Source organism: Canis lupus, chromosome 7 (assembly GCF_003254725.2).
Source record: "Canis lupus dingo isolate Sandy chromosome 7, ASM325472v2, whole genome shotgun sequence".
In the NCBI taxonomy this organism is placed as follows: Eukaryota; Metazoa; Chordata; class Mammalia; order Carnivora; family Canidae; genus Canis; species Canis lupus.
In genome coordinates, this window is record NC_064249.1 from 79,715,702 (window position 1) to 79,737,435 (window position 21,734).

The 21,734-nt window shown below is 51.9% G+C and overlaps 1 protein-coding gene and 1 long non-coding RNA gene across 8 annotated transcripts in view; one reads left to right on the top strand and one right to left on the bottom strand.

Annotated features, from left to right (window-relative positions):
• The window catches only part of CTIF (cap binding complex dependent translation initiation factor), a 282,057-nt gene that overhangs the window by 133,554 nt on the left and 126,769 nt on the right, over positions 1–21,734 (bottom strand). The window lies entirely within an intron of this gene.
• Positions 7,782–9,535, top strand: LOC112648136 (uncharacterized). The gene is made up of 2 exons (XR_003128792.3): positions 7,782–8,017; positions 8,800–9,535. It is a non-coding gene; the product is annotated as an uncharacterized LOC112648136 (long non-coding RNA).

The window sequence follows — 21,734 nt, forward strand, 5'->3', positions numbered from 1 at the left end:
ATGATGCTGGGGTCCCAGAACCAAAGAAAGGCAGACACACAAAGGAGATCGTGGAATTTGTCATATCCAGTCATTCAAATTCCAGATGACGACACTGAGGTCCAGAGGGGTGAATGAACCTGTTCAAGGTCTTACAGAGAATTAGCAACAGAGCTGGGACCAGATCCCGGGTTCACGGCTGCCTGACCACGGACAAATTACTGTTTCAGACACTCCTCTATGCTTCCCGAGATGGTGGGAATGTCGGCATCGTCTCTGGGCTGTTAAGAGGACCAAGGAGATGCAGCCCCTTGCAAACTGCGAGCCTCAAGCAGACGCGGTATCGCGGTATGCCAGGACCCAGGCTGCCTCACCCGGGGCCAGGATGGCTCATGCAATTCTTTTTTTTTTTTTTTTTTTTAAGATTTTATTTATTTATTCATGAGACACACACACACACACACACACAGAGGCAGAGACACAGGCAGAGGGAGAAGCAGGCTCCTTGCAGGGAGCCTGACGTGGGACTCGATCCCGGGTCTCCAGGATCACGCCCTGGGCCGAAGGCGGTGCTAAACCACTAAGCTACCCGGGCTGCCCCCCTGCTTGTGCAATTCTAACCCAGGACCCTCACCCCTCACACTCCTGGGGAGTGCTTAGGGGAAACAGAATAGCTAAATGCTTTTTTTGAACTTTAGACTGGGGGAAATCCTAAGGATGGTCTTCTGTATATTGTCACCAGGACAACAACTCTACATCTATGTCAAGGTGGCCGATGGACCCTCTACTTATAACACGCGCCTGATCCTGCAAATGCCAGGCCCCATGCAGAATTATCTACAGCTTGGAAGCTGGGCTGATGGATGGCCAGCTCTGTTCTGATCGTTGGCCTCCTTAGACAGAAGAGTGTGTTCTGGTGGGACATGGGGCAGAGCACTGTCATCACATCATGGGTGGTCTGGTGGGAGTGGCTGGGCAGGGGGTTGCCCAAGGGGACCCAGGCCTGGAGGGCTGGGAGGAGGGGGTGGTCTGACTTGGGTCCGGGATACCTGTGTACAGGTTCTGATGCAGTTTGTAGCCTGAGCGTGATCCCCCACGCCACGTGTGGGGCGAGAAGAGGTGACAATGCCCAGTGTGCTGGAGAGTGGTCACTGAGAGTCCCTTGAGGACAACCCTCCCTCTTTCTAGACTGGGAAGCTGAGGCCCAGATCCTCTAGGTCCAGCCCTCTGGTTTCAGGGTTTGCAGTGGAGGGCCCCACTGGGCCCACCTTCTCAGGGCTCAGCCCCAACCAAGGCGGGGTGGATGTTGACAGCTCTAGCCAGGTGCAAGGAGATTCTTGAGCTGGGGCAGTAGGAGGCCAGCAGGCAAGAGATGCAGGAGGACACAGGGGCCCTGGCATTATGGATGCTTGGCCTAGCCTCCTATTGAGTCCAGGGAGGGAATTACACATTTCAACATTTATTGTAATAACAGGCCCTCCCTCCTGCCCTGTCTCTTGCCTCCAGCAATCTGGCCAAAAAGGCATGAATGAATTCCGGGCTCCAGGCAGCCACAATGGGCTCGGCAGCTTTAGGATGTGCTTTGTTTAATGGTTTTCTCAAAGGATATTATATGCTTTTCTTTAATACAAAACACAAACAAGGAAAAACACCAAGTCTTCCCCTCTCATTTCCCCTCTCCCATCCTGACCCAGCTCCAGGCTGGCCCCTTCTCTCCCTCCTGGCCTCGGGTCACCACAGGAACACGCTGGGTGTGCCCCACGTAGACAATGGAAGGAAGCTGAGGCTCCCTCTCAAGCCGGTGGCCGGGATAGGGACCTCCCTGTGAGGCTGAGCAGATAGAGCTGTCCGCAATGCTGGGCCCTCCACAGGCCTGGGACGTGTGGCCTCCCTGCCTGGGCATCAGGGTCTGGGGCTCTGACCCACACACCGTAGCAGTAGGCAGCTGCCCCAGGGGCTCAGCCTCAGCAGGAGTCCTAGCTCCCCATCAAACTCAGTGTGGCCCAGAGGACCTGCCAGGCCACTCGGGGCCTCTCACAAAGCCCCTGCTGTGACCTCTGTGTCCACCCATCTGCCTCCCCCACATTAATATACATGCGTGTACACGCAGGGCTAACATGGTAGTCAAAGCATGGGATCTGGAGCTTTACTGTGAACAGTAAGCTCCCGGCGCTTCCTTTTGATGATTCTGTGACTTTGATAGATAACCTCCCCTCCACATGACTCAGTTTCTACATCTCTAATAAGAGCATCAATCTCCTAGGGTTTTTGTGCGAGTTCATTGAGTTGATAAGCATGCAAAGAATGTAGACTAGTGCCTGGTATGTAGTGAACCTCAATAAATATTTCCAGGGGTGCCACTGTCACCCTCGCCTTCATCATCTTTCTCATCGTCCTGAGGCTCTGCTCAGGGCTGGGTCTGCCAAAAGGAGCAAGGCTGCTCTGGTCCCTCTCCTCATGGAGCCTCCAGTCCTGACAGAGAGTCTGGCAGAGGTGGTCTGCAGGGGAAGGGGGGGTGAGTTGGGGAAGGCAGAGGGATTAGCAGAGGGCCTGGTGACCCAGGTGTGGAGCTGGAGAAGGATGGGGAAGCCCTGCCTGTGTCCTTTGTGGCCTGAGAATGGCAAAGCCCAGGGGGAGGCCAGAGACCAGCTAAGAAAGCAACAAAGGTGACAGAACAAAGTTTTGCACTTCTGAGGCCCTCTGTCCCCAGGAACAACCCAGGCCAGGGCTCTGGAGGACTGGTCCCACCCCCAAGACCACCTGGAGCCCCAGGCTAGGACCTCTCGGTGAATAAATGAATAAGTGTTACCTTCCCGGGGCACTCACATAGGGCTTTCATAAAACAGGGCACACTAGTTACACAAGCTTCACTGGAGGACGCTCTGCCATCAGCCACTTTGTTTCTCAAGCTGGTGGTTGGCCCCAAGTGACACACACAACTCAAGAAGCTGCCACACTTCTCCCAAGATAAGGGTAGCTGGGATCAATAGGAGCAAATGAGGCCAGCAGAAGATGAAGAGAGAGAAAATCTGTGCTGGGGCACACACCTGCCATCAGGCTAGCTGCTGATCTGGGTTAGCAGAAGTTCTTTAGTCACTGGCAAGAGGTAGGACTTGTACATGATTGTTCATAGCAGCATTATTCATGACAGCTACAACTGGAAACAACCCAGATGTCCACCAACTGAAGACTGGATACATAACCTGTGGTACGTCCATACAAGGGAATATTATATGGCCATAAAAAGGAAGTCCCCCTCCCTTAATATTTATTTATTTATTTGAAAGAGAGAACAAGAGAGAGTGGGAAGAGGGAAAAGGAGAAGAGAGAATCCTTAAGCAGGCTCCTTGCTGAGCTCAGAGCCGGACATGGGGTTCAATCTCAGGACCCTGAGATCACGACCTGAGCCGACATCAAGAGTTGGCCACTTAACCGACTGAGCCACCCAGGTGCTCCTAAAAGAAAGGAAGTTCTAATATACATACATGACAATGTGGATGAATCTTAAAAACTTCATGCTCAGGGAAAGACGTTAGTCACCAAAGACCACATAGTGTACACTTTTATTTGTATGAAATGTCCAGAACAAGCATATCTATGGACAAAAAGTAGGTGAGTGGCAGCCAGGGACTGGGGAGAAGGACAGGGAGTGAAGGCATATGAGACCTGGGTTTCTTTCTGGGTTGGAAATATCCTGGAATTAGACAGTGGTGATGATTGCAAGACCTTGTGAGCATACTGAAAAAAACAACTAACCATTTGCTTTAAAAGGGTGAGTCTCACAGTATGTCTCAATTTAAAAAGGAGGGAAGAAAATCTGGGGGCAGTATATTCCGGGTAGAGGGGACAGCAAGTGTTAAAAGTAAGAAAAAAGAAGATCCAGCCACAATGGAAAGTGTTTCTTTCTCATTCAATGACTCTCCAGGAAGCAGCTGCCCTAAAACATATTATATAAGATCAGGCTGCGAAGGGCAGTATGTGCTAGACAAGGGAAACCCACTGATAAGTACTGATAAGTACGACTGATAATCTAGAAAGAGTGGAATCTAGAAAGGAGCATGAACAGGTATCTCCAGGCCTGGCCAGGGGAGAGGGTACTTTGGCTTTAGACCAGAGATCCCTCCCTGCTTTTTTAGAACACATCCCTCAAATGCAGAATGGGCCCTTGATCAGGCTTGTCAGAATTATCCTTTAAGAGTGGTCCATGGCCTTGGCTGTAATTCTTTACTCAACAAATCCTTCCACTCCAAGCTCTGAGAGAGCCCCACATGGATGTCAGTCCAGGTAACGTCGGTACAGGTGGAAGAACTACTCCCTCAACCCTTGCCAGTACGTGAAAGCACCGGCCGTCTGTCTGGTCTACCAGCTGCTTGGTGGGCCTCAGCAGGCTTCAAGCTTGGAAGCCTCTGCAGCAACACGCTGCCACCCCAGGCCCCGCCAGCTCTGCTTCCACTTCCCCACTCGGGAACCCTTCTTCCTGTAGCTCCGAGACCTCCTGCAGGACCCCCATCCAACCTCTGACCACTTCTGCTCACTAAATGGGCCTGGGAGACAAGTAGATGATATAATCCAATCCACGGACAGAAGGAAGATAATACTCTTCCCGCATGCCAACCGGCAGAATGTGCGTGAAACGCACGCATACACATGCATGCACGTGTGCGCACACACAAACACACACACCCCTGACTCGGAGGTTAGCCACGGCGTAAGATGCAGCTCTGCAGGGCAGTACTGTCATTGCTCTGGTTTTAGAAACACATTATGTCCAGTCCACCCATTGCAGGGCGGCCTGAGGTTGATATACACGACCCGGGGCAGTGATGCCGAGGGATTCAAGGCAGGCGGCAGAGCCGCAGGCCCCGGGCTGGACTGCAAGGGCCTTGCCCCCAGACGTCAGTGTAAACAGACAGATCTTGGGTGGGGGGGGAGGGTGCCTTCAGTGAGGGCCACACAAGCATGCCGAGTGAGGAGCACCCGCGCCCGACGGCTCTGAGACCCGCTGGCTCTGTGATCATGGTGACGCCGCTGCCAGGCCAGGCTGTGGGCTCCCGGCGCCCCACCCAGCCTACAGTCCACCCACTCTTCCATCTACCCACCCTATAAAAATTGCCGTTTTAGGTGCTGAGCATACGGTGGTAAAAAAGAAAGAGGCGACATGCTTGTTTGTCTAGAGCACACGTTCCAGCGCAAGCGGAAGGCCAGCTATGAGATAAGCAGATGCTATGATAATTGAAGAAAATGCTATGGGGTAGGACAAGGTGTGGCAAGGGGATGTGCACAGCAGGGGTGGGCGCAGTGGTCAGGGGAGACTTCTGTTATGCGACGTCCATCCGTCTACCCACCCACCCGTACGTGCATCCGCGGTTCTTTCTCACTCAGTCACTGCTGTAGGCTCACCATGTGCCAAGTGCATCAGATGGAGAAGACTGGGATGAACAGACCCAGTGCCAGCCCTGGCGGTCAGGGCACCATGAGCTGATGGATGCCAGGAGCCACAGGAGACACTGAACAGATGCCTCTGGCAGCCTAGAAGAAGGAATGAGGATCCTGCTTGGGAGAAGGGTCAGGGAAGCTTTCGTCCACGGAGCGGAACTGTGGCCGAGTCCTAAGGAGTTTGACGGGGGCACAGGAGAAGAAGGAATGGTACAACTTCCACCTGCTGGACAATGACGCCAGTGCCCCAGCGGGGTGTGGAGATGTGCTTGGCACTGTGGGCAGACGGGGAAGCACCAGAGTATTCTGAAGACCAGGGTCTCTGGCTTGCTGCCCTCTCTATAGTCCTCCTCACCCCCTAGGACAGGTGGAATTGTGGGCCTCAAAAAGGTGAGTTGGAGTCTTAACCCTGCAAATAGGGTATTTGCAGATATGCTCAAGGTGAGAATAGGTCATACTAGATAAGAGTGAGCCCCAAATCCCATGGCTGGTGTCCTTGGAGGAAGAAGGACACTTGAAATGCCAGAGTTGGAAAGAAGGCTGAGGGTCCCAGTCCCAGTGAGGCAGCACGGGAGGTTTCCAGTGGAGAGGGGGCCTCATCAGTTTCCTAGCAAGGTAGGCCCCGCGTGCCAGCCCTGCTCTCTCCACTGACGTCCCTGTCTGCCCCCGTCACACCAGGGTTTGACTCTAGGGAGACCACAATCCCTCTCCTCTTCTTCATGCACTTGCATATTGATTGGCCAGATCAGGTTCTTATCACTTGCAAGAATGCTGCTAAGCACATGGAAACTAAGGGTTCCTTCTCTCCAGAAGATTCCAGATGATTTGGGTGGAAGGCCCCACCAATAGTCTACGAGAAGAAAAACTGAAACTGGATGTTGATTCTGCTGCGTCCACCGGGCAAGCCCAGGGAGCTGGAGCCCTCACGGAGGCAGGACAGATGATCCGGCCAAGCCAGTTCACGACTCCTCAGGCTCCCCCAGGCTCCCCCAGGCTCCCCCACCTCCAGCCCAACTGGGGAGATACCCCGAGGGCGAAGATACAAAGCAGCCATAGCACTTGGCAATGTACCGGGCCATAAAAATACCAAGTTCAGCTTCCTGACAATGAGCTTGTCTCAAGAGTGGAGCCTTCCTCCTGCGGGGGGTCATGTGTTTTCAAAGCTTCTAAGAAGTCATCCTACCAAGGTCTCGCTGTGGGCACGTGGGCAGGATGTGCAGGTCACGTCCAATGAAATAAACAGGTAATGTTTTTAAAATTCCTGGAATCTCTAGGCTGCACAGCTACTCAGAGGCCGACCCATTTTAGAAAGAAAGGTGAGGGGCAGGCAGGCTCACTCAGGTTTAAATTTGTGGTTTTTCTTTTTTCTTTTCTTTTCTTTTTTTAATCAGCAGAGACTTAAAAAACAACAAAACAAAACAAAACAAAACAAAAAACCACAAGACCTTAGCTGGAGTCCCTGTGTAAAAAGACACAGATGAAAGTAGACAGGGACGGGATCTAGAGGCTAAGCCACGGGCACTCAGCCCCGCCGGCAGTGCCACTCAACACCCTGGAACGTGAGCACAGGCTCTAAGGCTCCACGCACTCGGGAGGGCCGCTCTCCGCACCTACAGGTGCTACAGCTGCACGAGAACTGGACGTTCTTCTGGGAGACGAGCTTGACTCAGGCTCTCCGAGACGCCCCCTGATTGCACATGATCACGTTGCCTGTGGCAGTGGTGGGGGTGACCCCAGGCCTTCCTCATAATCTGAGGGTCTTGCTGTACTCGGTGCAGCTACCGAGGCCAGCTTGCTGCCGGGGGGAAGCCTTCTTTGGCAGCACGGAGCCGATGAAACCCACCCCTCCCTTATTTCTCAAGTTAGGTTTCTCACCATAAAAGCCGTAAGAGTCCTGACTAATAAAATCACACATACCTGGGTCCCGGTTCTGTGGCCAAACCTGGGGGCCACTCTCTCCTCCCTCTGGTAGAGAATGAGGATGAAAATATTTGCCCTCCCCGCCTCTTCTGTTGCGAACACTTACACTCCTTCCTTTATTTTGGGAGCCGGCAAATTTCTTCTTCTTATCTTTGAAATATTTTGAGGTGCCTTTCTATCACTGATAACCAAACAACCCACATGATACAGCTTTCAAGGGTGTCATGCTTGATCTCATTACATCCTCGAAGTCATGGAAAGCAGACATGACCCTCCCCGACCCTTCCCACTGGGCAACTGCAGGAAGAACTCACTGGGCAATTGCAATACAAGTGATGTTTGCTCAATGGTTTCTGAATGAAGAGGAAAAAATGGGTGAGAACGTGGACGGAACCTAAGAAACAACAGAACAATGCTAGAAAATTCTTTCTGCATTCTATGGTGCAAAATGTAGAGGAAGCAGTGCCTGAGGGGCTGGGCTTTCAATGAGCATTGTCGATCTTCCGTTGTGTGAGTGGGCCCGGGGGCTGACTGGTTGCGCTGTGGAACCCCTGTGGCCACCAAGGCGTGACCTGGGACAGGGGCAAGCTTGCCACTCCCCCGATGAGGGACGTTTACTGAGGGGCCCAGGAGCCTTGCTGAACTGAAAAGGCCACCACACTCAAGCCGCTGCAGACCAAAGGTAGAAGATGTCCAAAAAATGAATGGTACACGTGGCCGTGGGAAACAGCACAGAGCATGCTCTGTGGCCTCCAGAAAAATTGTCAGGGTGAGGGTTTAAACATGTGTGGGCCGAGTCCCGGTCCGTAGCTTGGTAGTACGTTCCTGAGGGGGTAAGACCCTGATCCTCAAAAACTCCATAAAGCAAGCTCCAGGGGAGACAAGGCCAATCGTGTGCTCTGGCCTTTGTGGGGAGGGGACAGCCTCCAAGATGTAGGCACATGTGTGGACAGTGTTTTGAACTTGGGGGAGGTTCAAAAGCCATCCTGGGAACAGAAGCAATAACAGATTCTGGAAGAACACTGAGGCTCTAGAAACCCTCAGGGACGGCCGCTGTGTTTTGTGACCATCATGTGCCCCAGATGACTGTGTCCCAAAGACGTCACGGGCCACAGGGGAGGCGAGATACACTGATAACATTGCGGCTCCATGCAGAGAGAAGTTGCGGAGGGGGGGCACCCTAGGAGCAAGAGGGTGGAAGGGGTGCCTGAGGCTACCCTCTGAGTTAGCAGAAGGCTCTAGAATTAAGAGAAGCAGAGTAAGAGAGATGGCGGCCTTGGCGCAGGTTCCCAGGAGGCGGGCTGTAATAGCTGCGCTCTTGCTTCTCCTGAGTGTACCCTGGCGTGGCTCATTCCACACACTAGCAGTAAGTGTAAGAGCACCGGGGGCCATGTGGACAGACCCCCTGCCCAAACCACTGCTAGTGGTGGTGCTGAGGTCCCCTCACCCTCTTCTTTTCTTTAGCACGGTCTATGAGATGCCCCCGTCTGCACCCCACGCCCTGTGCCAGGAAAGCCCTCCAGCCCTGAGATGTCCTAGAGTTTCCATCCATGCCCCTCACGAGCCTACTGGGACACGGCAGCCCAAACCCCCAACGAGGTCATCCTAGAAGGTGGCCACCTGTGTCCCCCCATCAGCTGCTTCTTGAGCTCCCGGGCTCAGGGCAGGGAGAGAGTGTGGAGGGACTGGCCTCCGCGCTCAGGCTAGCTGAGAACCTGCTGCGGTAGCGTCGGCAACGGCATTGGAGGCAAGAGGCCAAAATGTGGTCCCTCCCTCAGGAACCACCCGGGCTTTCGTTCGTTCATGCGACACCTCTTCATTGAGGTGCCAGGAGCTGATGCAGGTGCTGCAAATGCAACAGTGAGCTGCACCACGGACCGGGGTTTCCATCTCATAAGGGGAAGGGGAGAGCCCATAGGATGCCGCTAAAAGCGAGAATTTAAACAGAAACCAGTGCCCTGGAACAGAAAGAAACAATGAAAAGGAAGAAGAGGATGCTTTCGACCTGAGGACCAGAAAAGGCTTCTCTACGAAAGTGACACTGGAGCCCAACCAGCGTGACCAGGTCAACAGACTGAGAGTCAAGGCTCAGACCAATGTCCTCTACGGGAGAAAAAAACTGAAAGAGTCGACTCTTCTCATGTTTCGTCTTCAACAACAAAACTTAAGAGTTCATCTTAAATAAAGTAGCAAGCTTAGATTAGTACTTCCTGACATTTTGAATTTCATAAAGCAGTAAGATTTATATTTAAAAATGGGGAGTTGTTACTTTTTACTCTCTACCGGAGGACATCCCATCTACTAGCACTTTAACTTCATAAAGGACATGACTTTAAAATAAAGGATAGTCCTTTATGTGGATCAGTGTCAGCTCCGTGCAAAGCACCATGCTGTCCTACAGAAGGCGCTTTGCACAGTCTGTCTCGCCTACCCCTCACCCAAACTCACCTATATGTATTTAGAAGGAAAGAAAATTAAAATACCCTATGGGGCTTATGCCCTCCTTACAGCAGACCACATGGTACTCCACACCAACCATTCTGAACTTCATGGGCCATGTAAGGGGTTGTCAAGAATAATTCTGCGTATATGTGATCATGTTCACCTGAACCCAATCCTCAGGGAAAGTGTGAACTTGACCATTTTCCAATCCTTTTGGGAAAACCCCTGGCTTCCCTGTGTTGGCCTAAGTCATGGATCTCGGCGATAAACGTCCCTCCCAGGTGTGAAAGGACATGTGATCTCAACTCTTTCCCTTCTCGCTGACACATTTCAACAAGCCACAATCAGTTTTTGTCTGGTTTTACTTTTGAAGCAGACAGGGCATTGATTGTCTTGTCATTTGCTCCTTGACCCTCCTTCCCCATCTCAGGCCACTGGGCAACCCTCCTTGTTGGGTCACGGCCACAAGCGATGCTGTGTTTGTTGAGCACCCACTGCCCTATGTAAGCACATGGCCCTCAGCCCCTGGCAGCTCCCATCGCTGAAGCTGCCCCCCCACAACATAGGAGAGTGGCTCCTGTGCCAAGCGCTGGGTGCCCCCTGAGCTTACACTGCAACCAGGCTGTGCCCTGTGACAAGAGAATCCCTGTCTGCTGGATCACCCAGCTACCACCACGGCAGGGAAAGCTGGTACACTTGCAGTCGCCTTTGTCCATGAGGTTTTCAGGGGTGAGTCCTCTCCTCACCCTCTTCCTTTTTTGAGAAGGCAACGCTGCCCACAGCACTGACCTTCCAGTGGACAGCCACACAGCCCCAGGCTCTGAGCAACCCCAGCATAATGAGGGAGGTGGGTGTGCACAAGCTGCAGAGCAAAGGGGTTGTGGGGCTGGGGTTGTGGGGCTGGGTGGCCCCCGCCAGGGCCAGGACTTAACGGCCTGACCAGGACCACAGCCTTTCCAACCAAATCACTTCGGTGGAGGAAGCAATTTTTTAGGCTCTTGCTGCCCTTGCTCTTGTGTCAGATCAGGAGCCCACCTGGAGGAAAAGCTTTAATTGCTGCCCCCCCCCACCCCGTCTGCACCCCCTACTGCTGGTCCTGAGAACTGGCCTTAATGTTCTATTTATGGAAACGCATCAGAAGGTGCCCTGGGCCAGGGGCCAGGAGACCTGGGCTCAGGTTGGAGGTGGTTGGAGGGTTGGAGGTGGACTGTTCTCCAGATTTTTAAGGGGCGTCCACTCCTCCCTGCCCCATGTGCCTGCCACCCTCCCTGGGACACACATTCTGGAACCAGGCTTTTCCCTCCGCCTGCCACATCTTCCCCACTTTTGTTCACCCCACTCTCCAGACTTTGCCATTGGCATAAATGCCTGTTCACATGAGAATGAACCCATTTGGTCACACAGCACATTGGACAAACTCCATCCTGGTACCTAAATGGACTAGACAGTTGCTGATAAGCTGTCTGCCCAACTTTCAGGAGCTCAGGGGCCGTGTTTCCTTCCCTCCTGTGTGCCCCCTTACATATCACAGTCCTCCATAATCCCTTGTTGGATTAAAACTTATGATGTCGACAGCCCTGGATGGACTGGACTGGGCCACCCCCATTCTAACCACTGTGGACCAGCAGCATTCACAGGTGACCCAGAGTCTACAGACTGTGGCCTTCAACTGAGCAAAATCTCCTGCACTGTAAGGAGTTAGGGTGCTCCATGGCTCCCTCAGCCCTCCATCTGTAATCACAATTCTCCTTCAGTTAAATGCAGTAGATATGAAGACCCCGACCCCCCAGTTTCTGGTTAGACTGTAAAGCTCTCCGACAACCAAGGTGGCCATTGGCTGGCCTGCACATCAACAATGACACTGTGGATGCTTGGTGCCCACCACTCAACTCCACAGGCCTCCTAGTTTGCAACAGGTGTCCCACTCCCACGTCTGCCAAACCTGCCCTGTGTGCAAGGCCAGAGGCCAGTGCTGCCAGGCCATAAGTCTGCTCCCTTCCCTGCTCTCAAATGGAGAACTTAAGCATACCTTCTCTTGTGAGGATTGAAATGAGGTGCTGGAAAGCAAATGAGAGGACCCACGGGAACACACCTGGCCAGTCTCTGGATACATGTTTACTCGACTTAAATGACCTGCCTGCAGAGAGAAGGGTTCCAGAGTACCCTCAGTCTATGGAACCGAGGCCAGACAGGCTGAGCCCAGGGGGTCAGTACCTACCAGGTGAGGAATAGGGTCTGGAGAAGTCACACAAGTAACAGGAGCCAGAGAGGAGGTGACACCAGGAGCCCCCGCCCCTGCCCCGCTGGGAGGGTGAATGGGCTACAGGGTCCCTCCTCGTTGGAGGTCAGCATGATCTCCTTAGGGACTCAAAGCAGGGCAGCTTAACAGTGACCAGGAGTCAGGCACCCACAGGAAGGTTCCTCTCCACGGCCCCTCCTGGGTTATGGTCTTTGATCCCAGGATAGCATTCAGGCCCTGGTATCCTCTGCCCTGGATTCATGCTCTTTGCTTGGAGTGAAGCACTGTGGGGGTGATGGGAAGGAGAGGATGTTGAATTCTGGGTCACAGCCAGGCCCACGGCAATAGGCAAAGGCTAGGAGATTCCTCCTAAAGTTTTACCTCCCGAACAGCACCTCACGTGTTGCCCATGCTCAACGAAACTCTTGACCAATGACACTGATACCAGGGAAGCAGTGAGTGGACAACACACATGGGAGACAGCTTGCTCATGTGGAAACACCTGCCTGTACACCCCTTGTCTGTTTGCAGTAGCTTCTCTTGGCCACCTCGAGTGGCAAGGAGATGACGGAGAAGATGGCAAGGCGAGGCTAGGGCATCCCTGAGCTGAGTCTGATGCAGATGAGCTAGCCCAACAATGGGGGGAAGCTAGCCTGCAAAGGCTTTCCTTCCCTTCTAGTCCTGCCCCATAAATACATTCCCTTCCACCAAGTGAGCAATTCTGTTTCCCTGGAAGGTGTTCAAAAGGCCTCATTACCATAGAAGGAACTAAATTAGGTCTGCAAGGACTGTGAGCTGCGATATAGATAATAGCAGCGTCTATCACTGAGCAGGTGCGGAGCAAAGAGTTTATGTGTATCAACTAATTTAAACCTCACAACAACCCCGAGAGGGAGGTACTCTTATTATCTATGCTTGACAGGGGAGAAGGGGAGGATGGACCCAAATAGCAGGCCTGGGGCAATGCCCACTAGAGGGAGGATGTTCATGCAGGGGCTCAGGAAGGAACCGTACACAGCACCCAGAAAAGCAGCGGATTGGAGGCCTGGCACCCACAGCAGCCCACAGCAATCCAGAATTCGGTAGGGTTGCACCTCTCGGGAAAGAGACCCCCCTGGTTTCCACCACAATGCACTTTGCACAGTGACTGCCACATAGTAGGTACTCCACAACGTTTGTGGATGGAATGAGAAAATGAGTGAATGGATGTAAGTGGGGTTTACAAGAGGCCACTTACGGTTTCCCCTGGATTCATGCTGTGGACAGTTGGCAGTGTCAAAAGCACAAATTCACAGGGTGGCTATATTTGATCTATGCAGGGGGTACCTTGCTTCTTCTCCTTCCCTTCTTCCAAGCTAAATCACTAATAGCTAAGCTGCCAAGCTAAACATTCATATGATGAGCACCATGGGACACCAGCAGGCCCTGGCCATGTGTTGTCAAAATCGGAAAGTAGAAGGAACATGTCGTAGGCTGGTGAAGCTTTCCAATGAGGAAGAAAGATAGGAATTCGGTGAGATAGAGGTGAATTCCTTCAAATCTGCACGCGTGCAAACAATTCCTGCATGGAACTGTGTTTTAACCAGAGTAGGAAATTCTAAGTCCTCTTGCAAATATCTTTGGTAAAAGAAATAATTGCCTCCAACTTATTAATTTTTTAAGGGAACACTTTAAGGACGCCGGTTGTACCTCTCTCTGGCTACAGGAAATGTACCATTTCAGAAATTCAATTACTTTTTCCATTCCCAGAAAGCAGCGCTGACCTTTTGTTGTGCGGATGTGGTCATTAAGGATTCCCTGCCACATAAAAGAGTCTTTATGGGTTGTCTTCAGTCGGGCAGCCATGGGTCTCCACCGGCTCACCAGGCACCAGCAGCTACGATGACCTAGTTGGTATCTATTTCCCTCCATGTCTCTGGAGCAGACAGCGATCTGACCTACTTTCGGGGCACAGTGGTGGCTCAAGAAGGAATGGAGGGGAACACGAGAGCTTGGACACAGGGCTTTGAAGAGCAGGCTTCAGGCACTTCCTGGCTGCCCGCCCGCTCTGGGCGCAGCTCTCATCCCTGCCACCTCGCTCCATCTGCAGAGGCTTGGTTTCCTGCGACCCCTCTCCTGACTCCATCCGCCCTGGGCAGCTCTGCCAACCTCCTACCGTCTATCAGGTTTTGATGTGAAGGCTCCCAATCTTCCCACCTCGCAGCCCATAAGGAGGATGGTGATGTCTGAACAGCACAGGAAGGTGACCCAATGAGGCCATTGAGGCCAGAGGGTGGCAGCTTGCAGCCCATGGCCCACTGCACTGAGGCTGAGGGAGAGCCTACTGTATCCCAACCGGGATGTATTCTCAGACATCTATCAGGACACTCTGCACTGTTTTCAAAGTAACTAAACAATGACAAATTCTGAACATTTGTATTAATACATTAACTTCAACTAGGGAGTATACGCAGGGTCAACCCTCCAGAAAAGGAGTCAGCAAAGTTTCTCTCTAAAGAGTCAGATAGTAAATATTTTAGACTCTGCAGGCCACATGGTCTCAACTGCCATGGTATATAGCAAAAGTAGTCACAGAAGAATAGCTGTGGGGGTGCCTGAGTGGCTCAGTTGGTTAAGCATCTGCCTTGGCTCAAGTCAGGATTCCAGCGTCCCGGGATCAAGCCCTACCTCAGGCTCTCTGGTCAGTGGGGAGTCTGCGTCTCCCCCTCTGTCTGCCTGCCGCCCCCCCCCCCATATGCTTTCTCTTTCTCTCTCTTTCTCTCTAATAAATAAATAAAATCTTAAAAAAAAAAAAAGAAGCATAACTGTGTTCCAGTAAAACTTTTATACCAATAGGTGGTGGGCCAGATTAGGCCTACGAACTGTCATTTGGGACCCCTGTCTATGAATTCTTGGGAGGCCAAATGCAGTTTGCAGCAGTTTGTCCTCTGGCTCTGGGCCTTTCCCCCCATTTAGTGGTGACTTCTTGAGCTTGACAGGCACCCAGCTTCCTCACATTCTCCCTTTACTGCTATTTGAACCTGTCTTCAGGGAAGGCCCTGATAAACTCAATCCCCTGAGAGGAGAATAAATGCATTATATTTACATTTCAATCAATAAAAAGCTAAGGTCAGAGGCTCTCAGCCCGGGGGGGGGGGGGGGGGGGGGGGGGCAACTCATTGACAGCCCCAGGGGAGCTTTAAAACATCCAGATGGCCAGGTGCCCCTTGGGAGGCTCTGATGCAAGTGGTCTGGGGTGCAGCCCAGGCAGTGGAGATTTTAAAAGCTCTTTAGGTGATTCTAAAGGGTGATCAAGTTGAGAACCACAGCCTTAGATCAAAAGGAAAAAAAAAAGTAGAGGTGTTATGTTTTGGGAAGAAGCGAACCAGGGAGGTATTGTTTGTATTTTTCCCCTCAGACGTGAGGATGAGGAGGAAACATGTCCCCAGCCCTTGAAACCAGGTCACACAGGCAGTCTGCCTCGGCCCAAGGCTGGCACTGTATATACTCCACCACGCTCCGGCAAAATCCAAGTCCCTCTCATTTGTTTCCCTCTTGACATCTACTATGGTTCCCTACTGGCAACATGTGTTCTATTAACACTGGTTTATCATTAAAAAAAAGTGGCTAACAGCCTAATAGTCAATCACAGGTCAATCAATCAATCCTCAAAAAAAAAAAAAAAAAAGTGACCAAGCCTTGCCTTAAAAGAGATTGTTGTCCACGTTGGGAGATAAGGTGAGCACTGATGAAATAAATATGTAATAGGCTCAGCTATATTCATACTATATGATAAGGCCATTGTTGTCACACCTGATGGCACCCTGCAATCACCTGGGAAGATTAAAAAAATCTCAATGCCTTGTCATTACCCTGTGCCAATAAAATCTGAATGTCTAAGGTGGAACACTGGCATGGGTCTCTTAAAATTCTCAGGTGATCCCAAAGTGCAACAAAATTTAGGAACCGTGGTTACAAGATCCTCCTTCTCGAAGTGTGGTCCCTGGACCAGCATTATCAACATCACCTGGGGAGCGGGTGAGACACGCAGGAATGCAGGCCCTGTCCTTGTTCTACTGAGTCAGAATCTGTATAGGTACGGGCTCCACGTGCTACCTGTCTGTTCCTTAAAGTGTCAGGGGGGCTGCTCAAAAGTACCACGTTCTGGGGAAGGTAAGACCAGGACACCCCAGCAGAGTAATCAGGCACTTCTTAGAGGAAGGGAGAGAGAAGAGAGTCTAAGGGATGGGAGAATTTGAGGCAGAGAGGTGGTGGGGAGGACTCTGTATACAGGAGCCACGAAGGAGACAGGCCTTCTGGAATGGTTGTCCCTGCAGCGGCAGGAAGAGGTCAAAATGCATTTTTTACAAAAGAAAAGTACAGCACGTTTAGTTACACATTTAACAAGCTCAAGTTTTTTAAAAGGATAAAATGACAGGAAAACAGGTTGGTTTTGGTCAAGCGAGGGCAGCAATTATGAGGTCGTGGGTGAGAGGCATGGCTGGGGTCGTGAAGGAAGATTCCTGGGACTATGGATGCCCTCCAGAGGGCTCCTGGTTTCGTCTCATGGGCCAGTGGGGAGCTGCAGGTTGTCTCTTGAGTCAAGGAGGGAGGTGACAGGAGAAGGGGCTGAGCAAAACTGCTCTGACAGTTTCTCTAAAAAGGATAGACTAGAATGAGAAGCAGCAGGGAGACAGGGTAACCAGACGGGAAGCCCTCATCACGTCTGGGAGATAACGCCTTTGAGAAGGTGGAAGAATAGAGCACCAAGGAAGGCCTTTCAGAGGAGGGAATGCTATTCTGTTCTATTCTATTTTCTATTCTATTCTATTCTATTCTATTCTATTCTATTCTATTCTTATTATTCTATTCTGAGTCCATTTGGTGGGTTGGGCAAGAAAGCATTCTGAGGTCTCCAATCTGCGACACTGTGCTATAGAACCGACTGGAAGGAAATCTAGAATCTCAAGTATTGTTGTAATAAAGTCTTTTGGTCATGACCCCCAAAAGTTATCTATGGGAAAATACAAAGGTCTCTAGCAAACATGACTCCCAAAGGGAAGTGGAGAGGAAAAGCTAAGCTGTACACAAGCCCTGGGATTGTCCTCAGCTCCAGCACGCCATGAAGACCTAGAGCGGCCCTCGAGCACAATCCCTTTGTTTCTAGGCCTCTGGAAGTCAGGTTGATTCCCAGTTGAGTTGGAAATGCCGGGAGATTTTTCCCATGTTGTGGTAGACTGGAACAATGACCGTACGGTGGACAGGACCACCATTGTTTCCACTGAAGTTATTTCGGGGGAGTTTAGGAAGATTGTCTATTCCAGGACATTTCCTTCACCCAATTCCCTTTATGAATACACTAAGGGAAGAAGCTGGTGTTGCCACCAACACGCCTGCCCTGCTCCCGGGCACGTGCACAGCGTTCCATGCTAGTGACTCCCAACGGGCCCCGCTGAACGGCCGTGCAACAGCTATCTATTCCCATCCTCGTAGAAGCTCTTAGATTTGACTAGCGTCTCACAATTGTCCAAGGACTTCCTCAATGATCATCTCGCTGGGTTCTCAGGGCAGCCTCCTGAGATGGTGGCAGGTAGGGGGTAGGTTTTATCGCCTCTGCTCTAGATAGGAGGAAAATGAGAAGCAAAAGAGCTACTGTGAGTGGGTTCACTACCTGGTGGTGGTCTTCTCACCATTGCCGATCCCATGGCAGCCAAAGACGGAGGCCTGGCTCCTCTGGATTCAGGGCCCCATAACGAGTCAGTGTGGCTGTTCCTTCCATAGGGTGCGTGACAGGGAAAATGTGGGACCCCAGGCTGAAAGGAGAGCAGGGGCTGGATGGGAGGCCTTGGAGGGCAGGAGCTTCATCCTCCATGTGATGGGGAAGCAGGGGAAGGCTTACACACGTTACTAAGACAGCTAGATTTGTGGACTTTGTGGATGGCGCTGGACCTGGTGTGGAGGAGAGATCCGAGGAGATTTAAGGCAAGCGCACGGCAGACAGGTTAAAAAGATCAAGAGATGCCAACGGCTAACATGAGGATCAGGGAAATGGTGGAGGGATAGAAGAATCTATGAACATTTAATAATAAAATAAGCTGGTTTTGATGAAGGATGAGGGTGGGGGATAGAGCACCATCTGTGAGAAACGGCACAGAAGACACGGTCCCCACTCTGAAGGAATAGAACATCCCCGGGAGACAGAAAACGAAGGAGTGCTAAGCCAGGCAGGATGTCACTAATATCAAGAAGGCAGAGTTCCCTACACTAATATTTTGTTAAGTCTGGATCAAGTCCTGGCTAACCCCTGCAAACACCTCCCAGGATGGAGCAATGGGAGAAATCCCTGGGGCCTGAGGACGGAGGGTCTGCACCTTGGTCACACGGAAGATTCATCTGGGGAGCTTGAAAGATGATTACAATCAGTCGGTGGTGGGGTCCGGGAGCTCCCTAGCCAATTCTAAGACGCAGCAAGGAAGGAGACGGAGGTCTTGCCCCTGATTTCAGAGACCCCGAACTAAGGTAGGCTCAGCTTTGCAGAGGGGAGCTTCAGTTTCCCCACCACACCAGTGGCAGGAGCGAAAGAAGAAGTTCTTTTTGGTCACTGACATTCTGAATCACCCTAAGGTCTCTGGGTCATCTCTCTTCTTTTGGGACGGAGCAGTCCCCCTGCCCAGTGTCCCCAGTAACCCAGCAAGGTTCCTCCCCAGGCCTTGTCCACAGCCGTGGGGGGTCCACCCCTCTGTCTCCCATCAATCAGGTTTTTCTCTTCCAGCACATGGACATCCTCTGCCCAACCTGAGTGACCAGCCTGGTCCACGTGGCCAGTGGCTGGGGCTGCTGCCCTTTGGGGTGTCCTGAAAGGACCTTGCTGAGGGGGTATGATGCATTTCCTTGACCACACCACACGCCAGCCTGCTGAAACAATGTCCCTTTTCTTGCCGCCAGGAAAGGCCACATAAAGGAACATCTTCTCTTTTCTTGCCAAGCAAATGTTTCTGCTTTGACCGGGAGGGTACTCTTTGAAACAAAATAATGATGCAGAGGCCACTGCAATGCCCTAGAAGTCATAGGTCAAGAACTAGAATGAATTGTTCCCAACATTTTTAGCATGTTGAGGGAACGTGTATGTGTGCACGGGTGCATGCAGGCATAAGAGGACAGTTGGCAGAGGGACCACTGTCCCTTTTGTGAGCAGCCCCTGATCAGCTGCTATGCCCTGGCTGGCCTGGGTAAGGGTGTATGAGTGAGGACGACAAATCTGCTATCAGAGTGCCTGCTTCTCTCATGGCCAATTTTTGCTGAGGGTCTTTGCAACAAATTGCTTAAAATGAGAATCCCACACAGCTGGCATGTGTTATTGAGGTTCGCTCACGTTGCCATAAGAAGAACCTGCTTGCTGCGTGGACAACCGGTGACCAGGGCAGGCAAATGAGGTCATGGGCTAGGGTCTCATTCAGGGCTTCGAAAAATTTGGGGAATCTGGCTGCAGCTTTTCTTCTTTGCATCCAGCACCTCCTGTTCTGTAGGAGTCTCTCAGGTATGAGGACATCTGACCCACAGCAGCCTCTAGAATTCAGCTCCTTACCCCTGTCCTGGGGTGGTGGGGACGCAGAGCCCTGGGCTCAGGTCATGGGTATCTGTGCAGGCCTCTGTGTTCCCAGTTGCAAAATGAAAGGAGCTGCGTCCAATGACATCAAGGGTCCTTTCAGGTCTAATAACCTACAGCATGCCATGGCCTCCTGACTCCCTCCACCTGAAGAACTAGAATGGGTTACTCGTTAGATATTAATCTCCAAGAGGGATTTTCTTTAGCTAGAAATACTCTAAACTCAAACCCTGACCTTCTACAACATGAACTAGTGGCCTAGGTATTCGACTCATGCCTGTGTTTGTGACGTTTGCTTCCAAAGAAGAGGCGTCTGTGGCCTAGGCACGTGCTGCGCTGCTCTGGGAGATGGTCCTCACCTTGGTCAACAGAGATCTGAACTGTTTTTGACAATTTCAGGGAGAGGCTGAAGGTTCTTCTTAATGTGCACAAATGGCCATCCTGGCCAGTGGCAGGCTGGTGCATGTGCTGGAACACGTTCCCCTTCTTTAGAGGCTGGAAAAGAACTCACACGCTGCCTGACAGCTCACATTTAGAAGGGGAGCCAATGAGGGGACGTGCCATGGGACGCCCAGATGCCACAGCAGAAGATCCTTCTTGTCCATGGGGTTTCCACTGGCCCGGTCCACTGCATCCTTGCAGCCACATAAAGCCCTCCGTCTCTGCAGGCCCTGGACCCCGCGGGGCGAGCAGCAGGCCTCAGGGAGCCCTGGTGTGGGATCAGGGCTGCGGTTAGCCGCCTCGATCACCTCACTGCTCTAGGTCTGGGTGTGGAGATGCAGAGCCAGCGGCAGTTAGGATTCCTAATTCCCTTTCTACGGAATGTTTTATGTGCAGTTTCGCGATGAGGCCTTTTCAAATACACCTATTGAATCTGATTCCTAGTGAAATTCCAGACTAAGTTATTAAACAGATATCCCGTGAGTCCTCTACAAGGACCAGTCATGAGAAGTCACCGTAAATGAAACCCCAGGATGTGCAGGGAATTGCGGAGGCCTGTGGACCCGGGACCCTGAATCTGCTGCTGGATTAGCTGCAAGCCCTGGGGTGCGGCCCTTCCCCATGGGGGGGCCTTGGTCTCCTGGGGGAGTAGGATGTATTCAGAATGCTTTCCTCATGGCTTAGAATGTTGACTGGTTGGTGTCCGAGACGGATGCCCAGGGACAGAATGCAACTCTTGCCCCACTGACTGACGCTGGCTGCTCCTTGCCCCGGGCACCGGGCTGAGGCAGCCAAGTGGCCCGAGTTCTCTTCGATGTGTCCCGGTACTCACTCTTGGTGTCTTCCGGGCTTGCCCACAACTGACCTCTCCCCACCCCCGAATAGCCCCGTTCCAAGTACACCCCAGCTTTGTCCTGCACACGGGGGCCTGAGGTGACAACCTGTCCATAGAAGGAATCCCTGGAACGCTTCTAGGTAATGGGATGTATCCAGCGTCCCTGCCCTTCAGGGTTTTGTGTTCCTGAGATGCGAACAGCACACAGAATAACAGAATAGCCCTCCAACCGCCACAGTCAACAATTTGGGGTGCCACCCTTTATGGCTAGGGTACGAGGCTAGTTATGCCAGCGCAACTACCCCTGCCTGCCCTTAAGGGCAAACGTATTTCTGTCCACATTTCCAGAAATGAGCAGGAACTCCCAAGTAAGGAGACTAAAGCTACCAGAAGTTCTACATAAATGGTTTTCATGGATTGTTGAAATGCAAATTGGCAGAAGGCAGGGACAGCTTGTACTTGATGTGAGTGTTTCTGGAGCCAGTCTAGCCCTGGGGGTGGGTGCGTGGGGGTCAGGTTTCTTAGTAATTCCAAAGGGGAGAGTCCAGGGCAGCTGTAGAAGGAGCCCAGCAACCATCAGAGGCCTTGCAGGTGTTCAGGGGGCTTGGAAGAGGCTGCTTTACCCTTGCCCTTTGCACAGCTGGCTCATGCATTTGTTCTGGCATTTAGCAACTCCCCGTGGTTCTGTGACGTCCTGAGCTCCCACCATGTATCCAACCCTGGTCTAGGTGTGGTGCTGGACAAGAGTCTTGCTCCCAAGGACGTTGGAGATTTGTTGGAGGAAAGTCTTTCCCACCAGGCAATGCACAGCTAGGCAGGGTGTGGCTGGAATCCAAATGCCTGGGCAGTAGAGACTT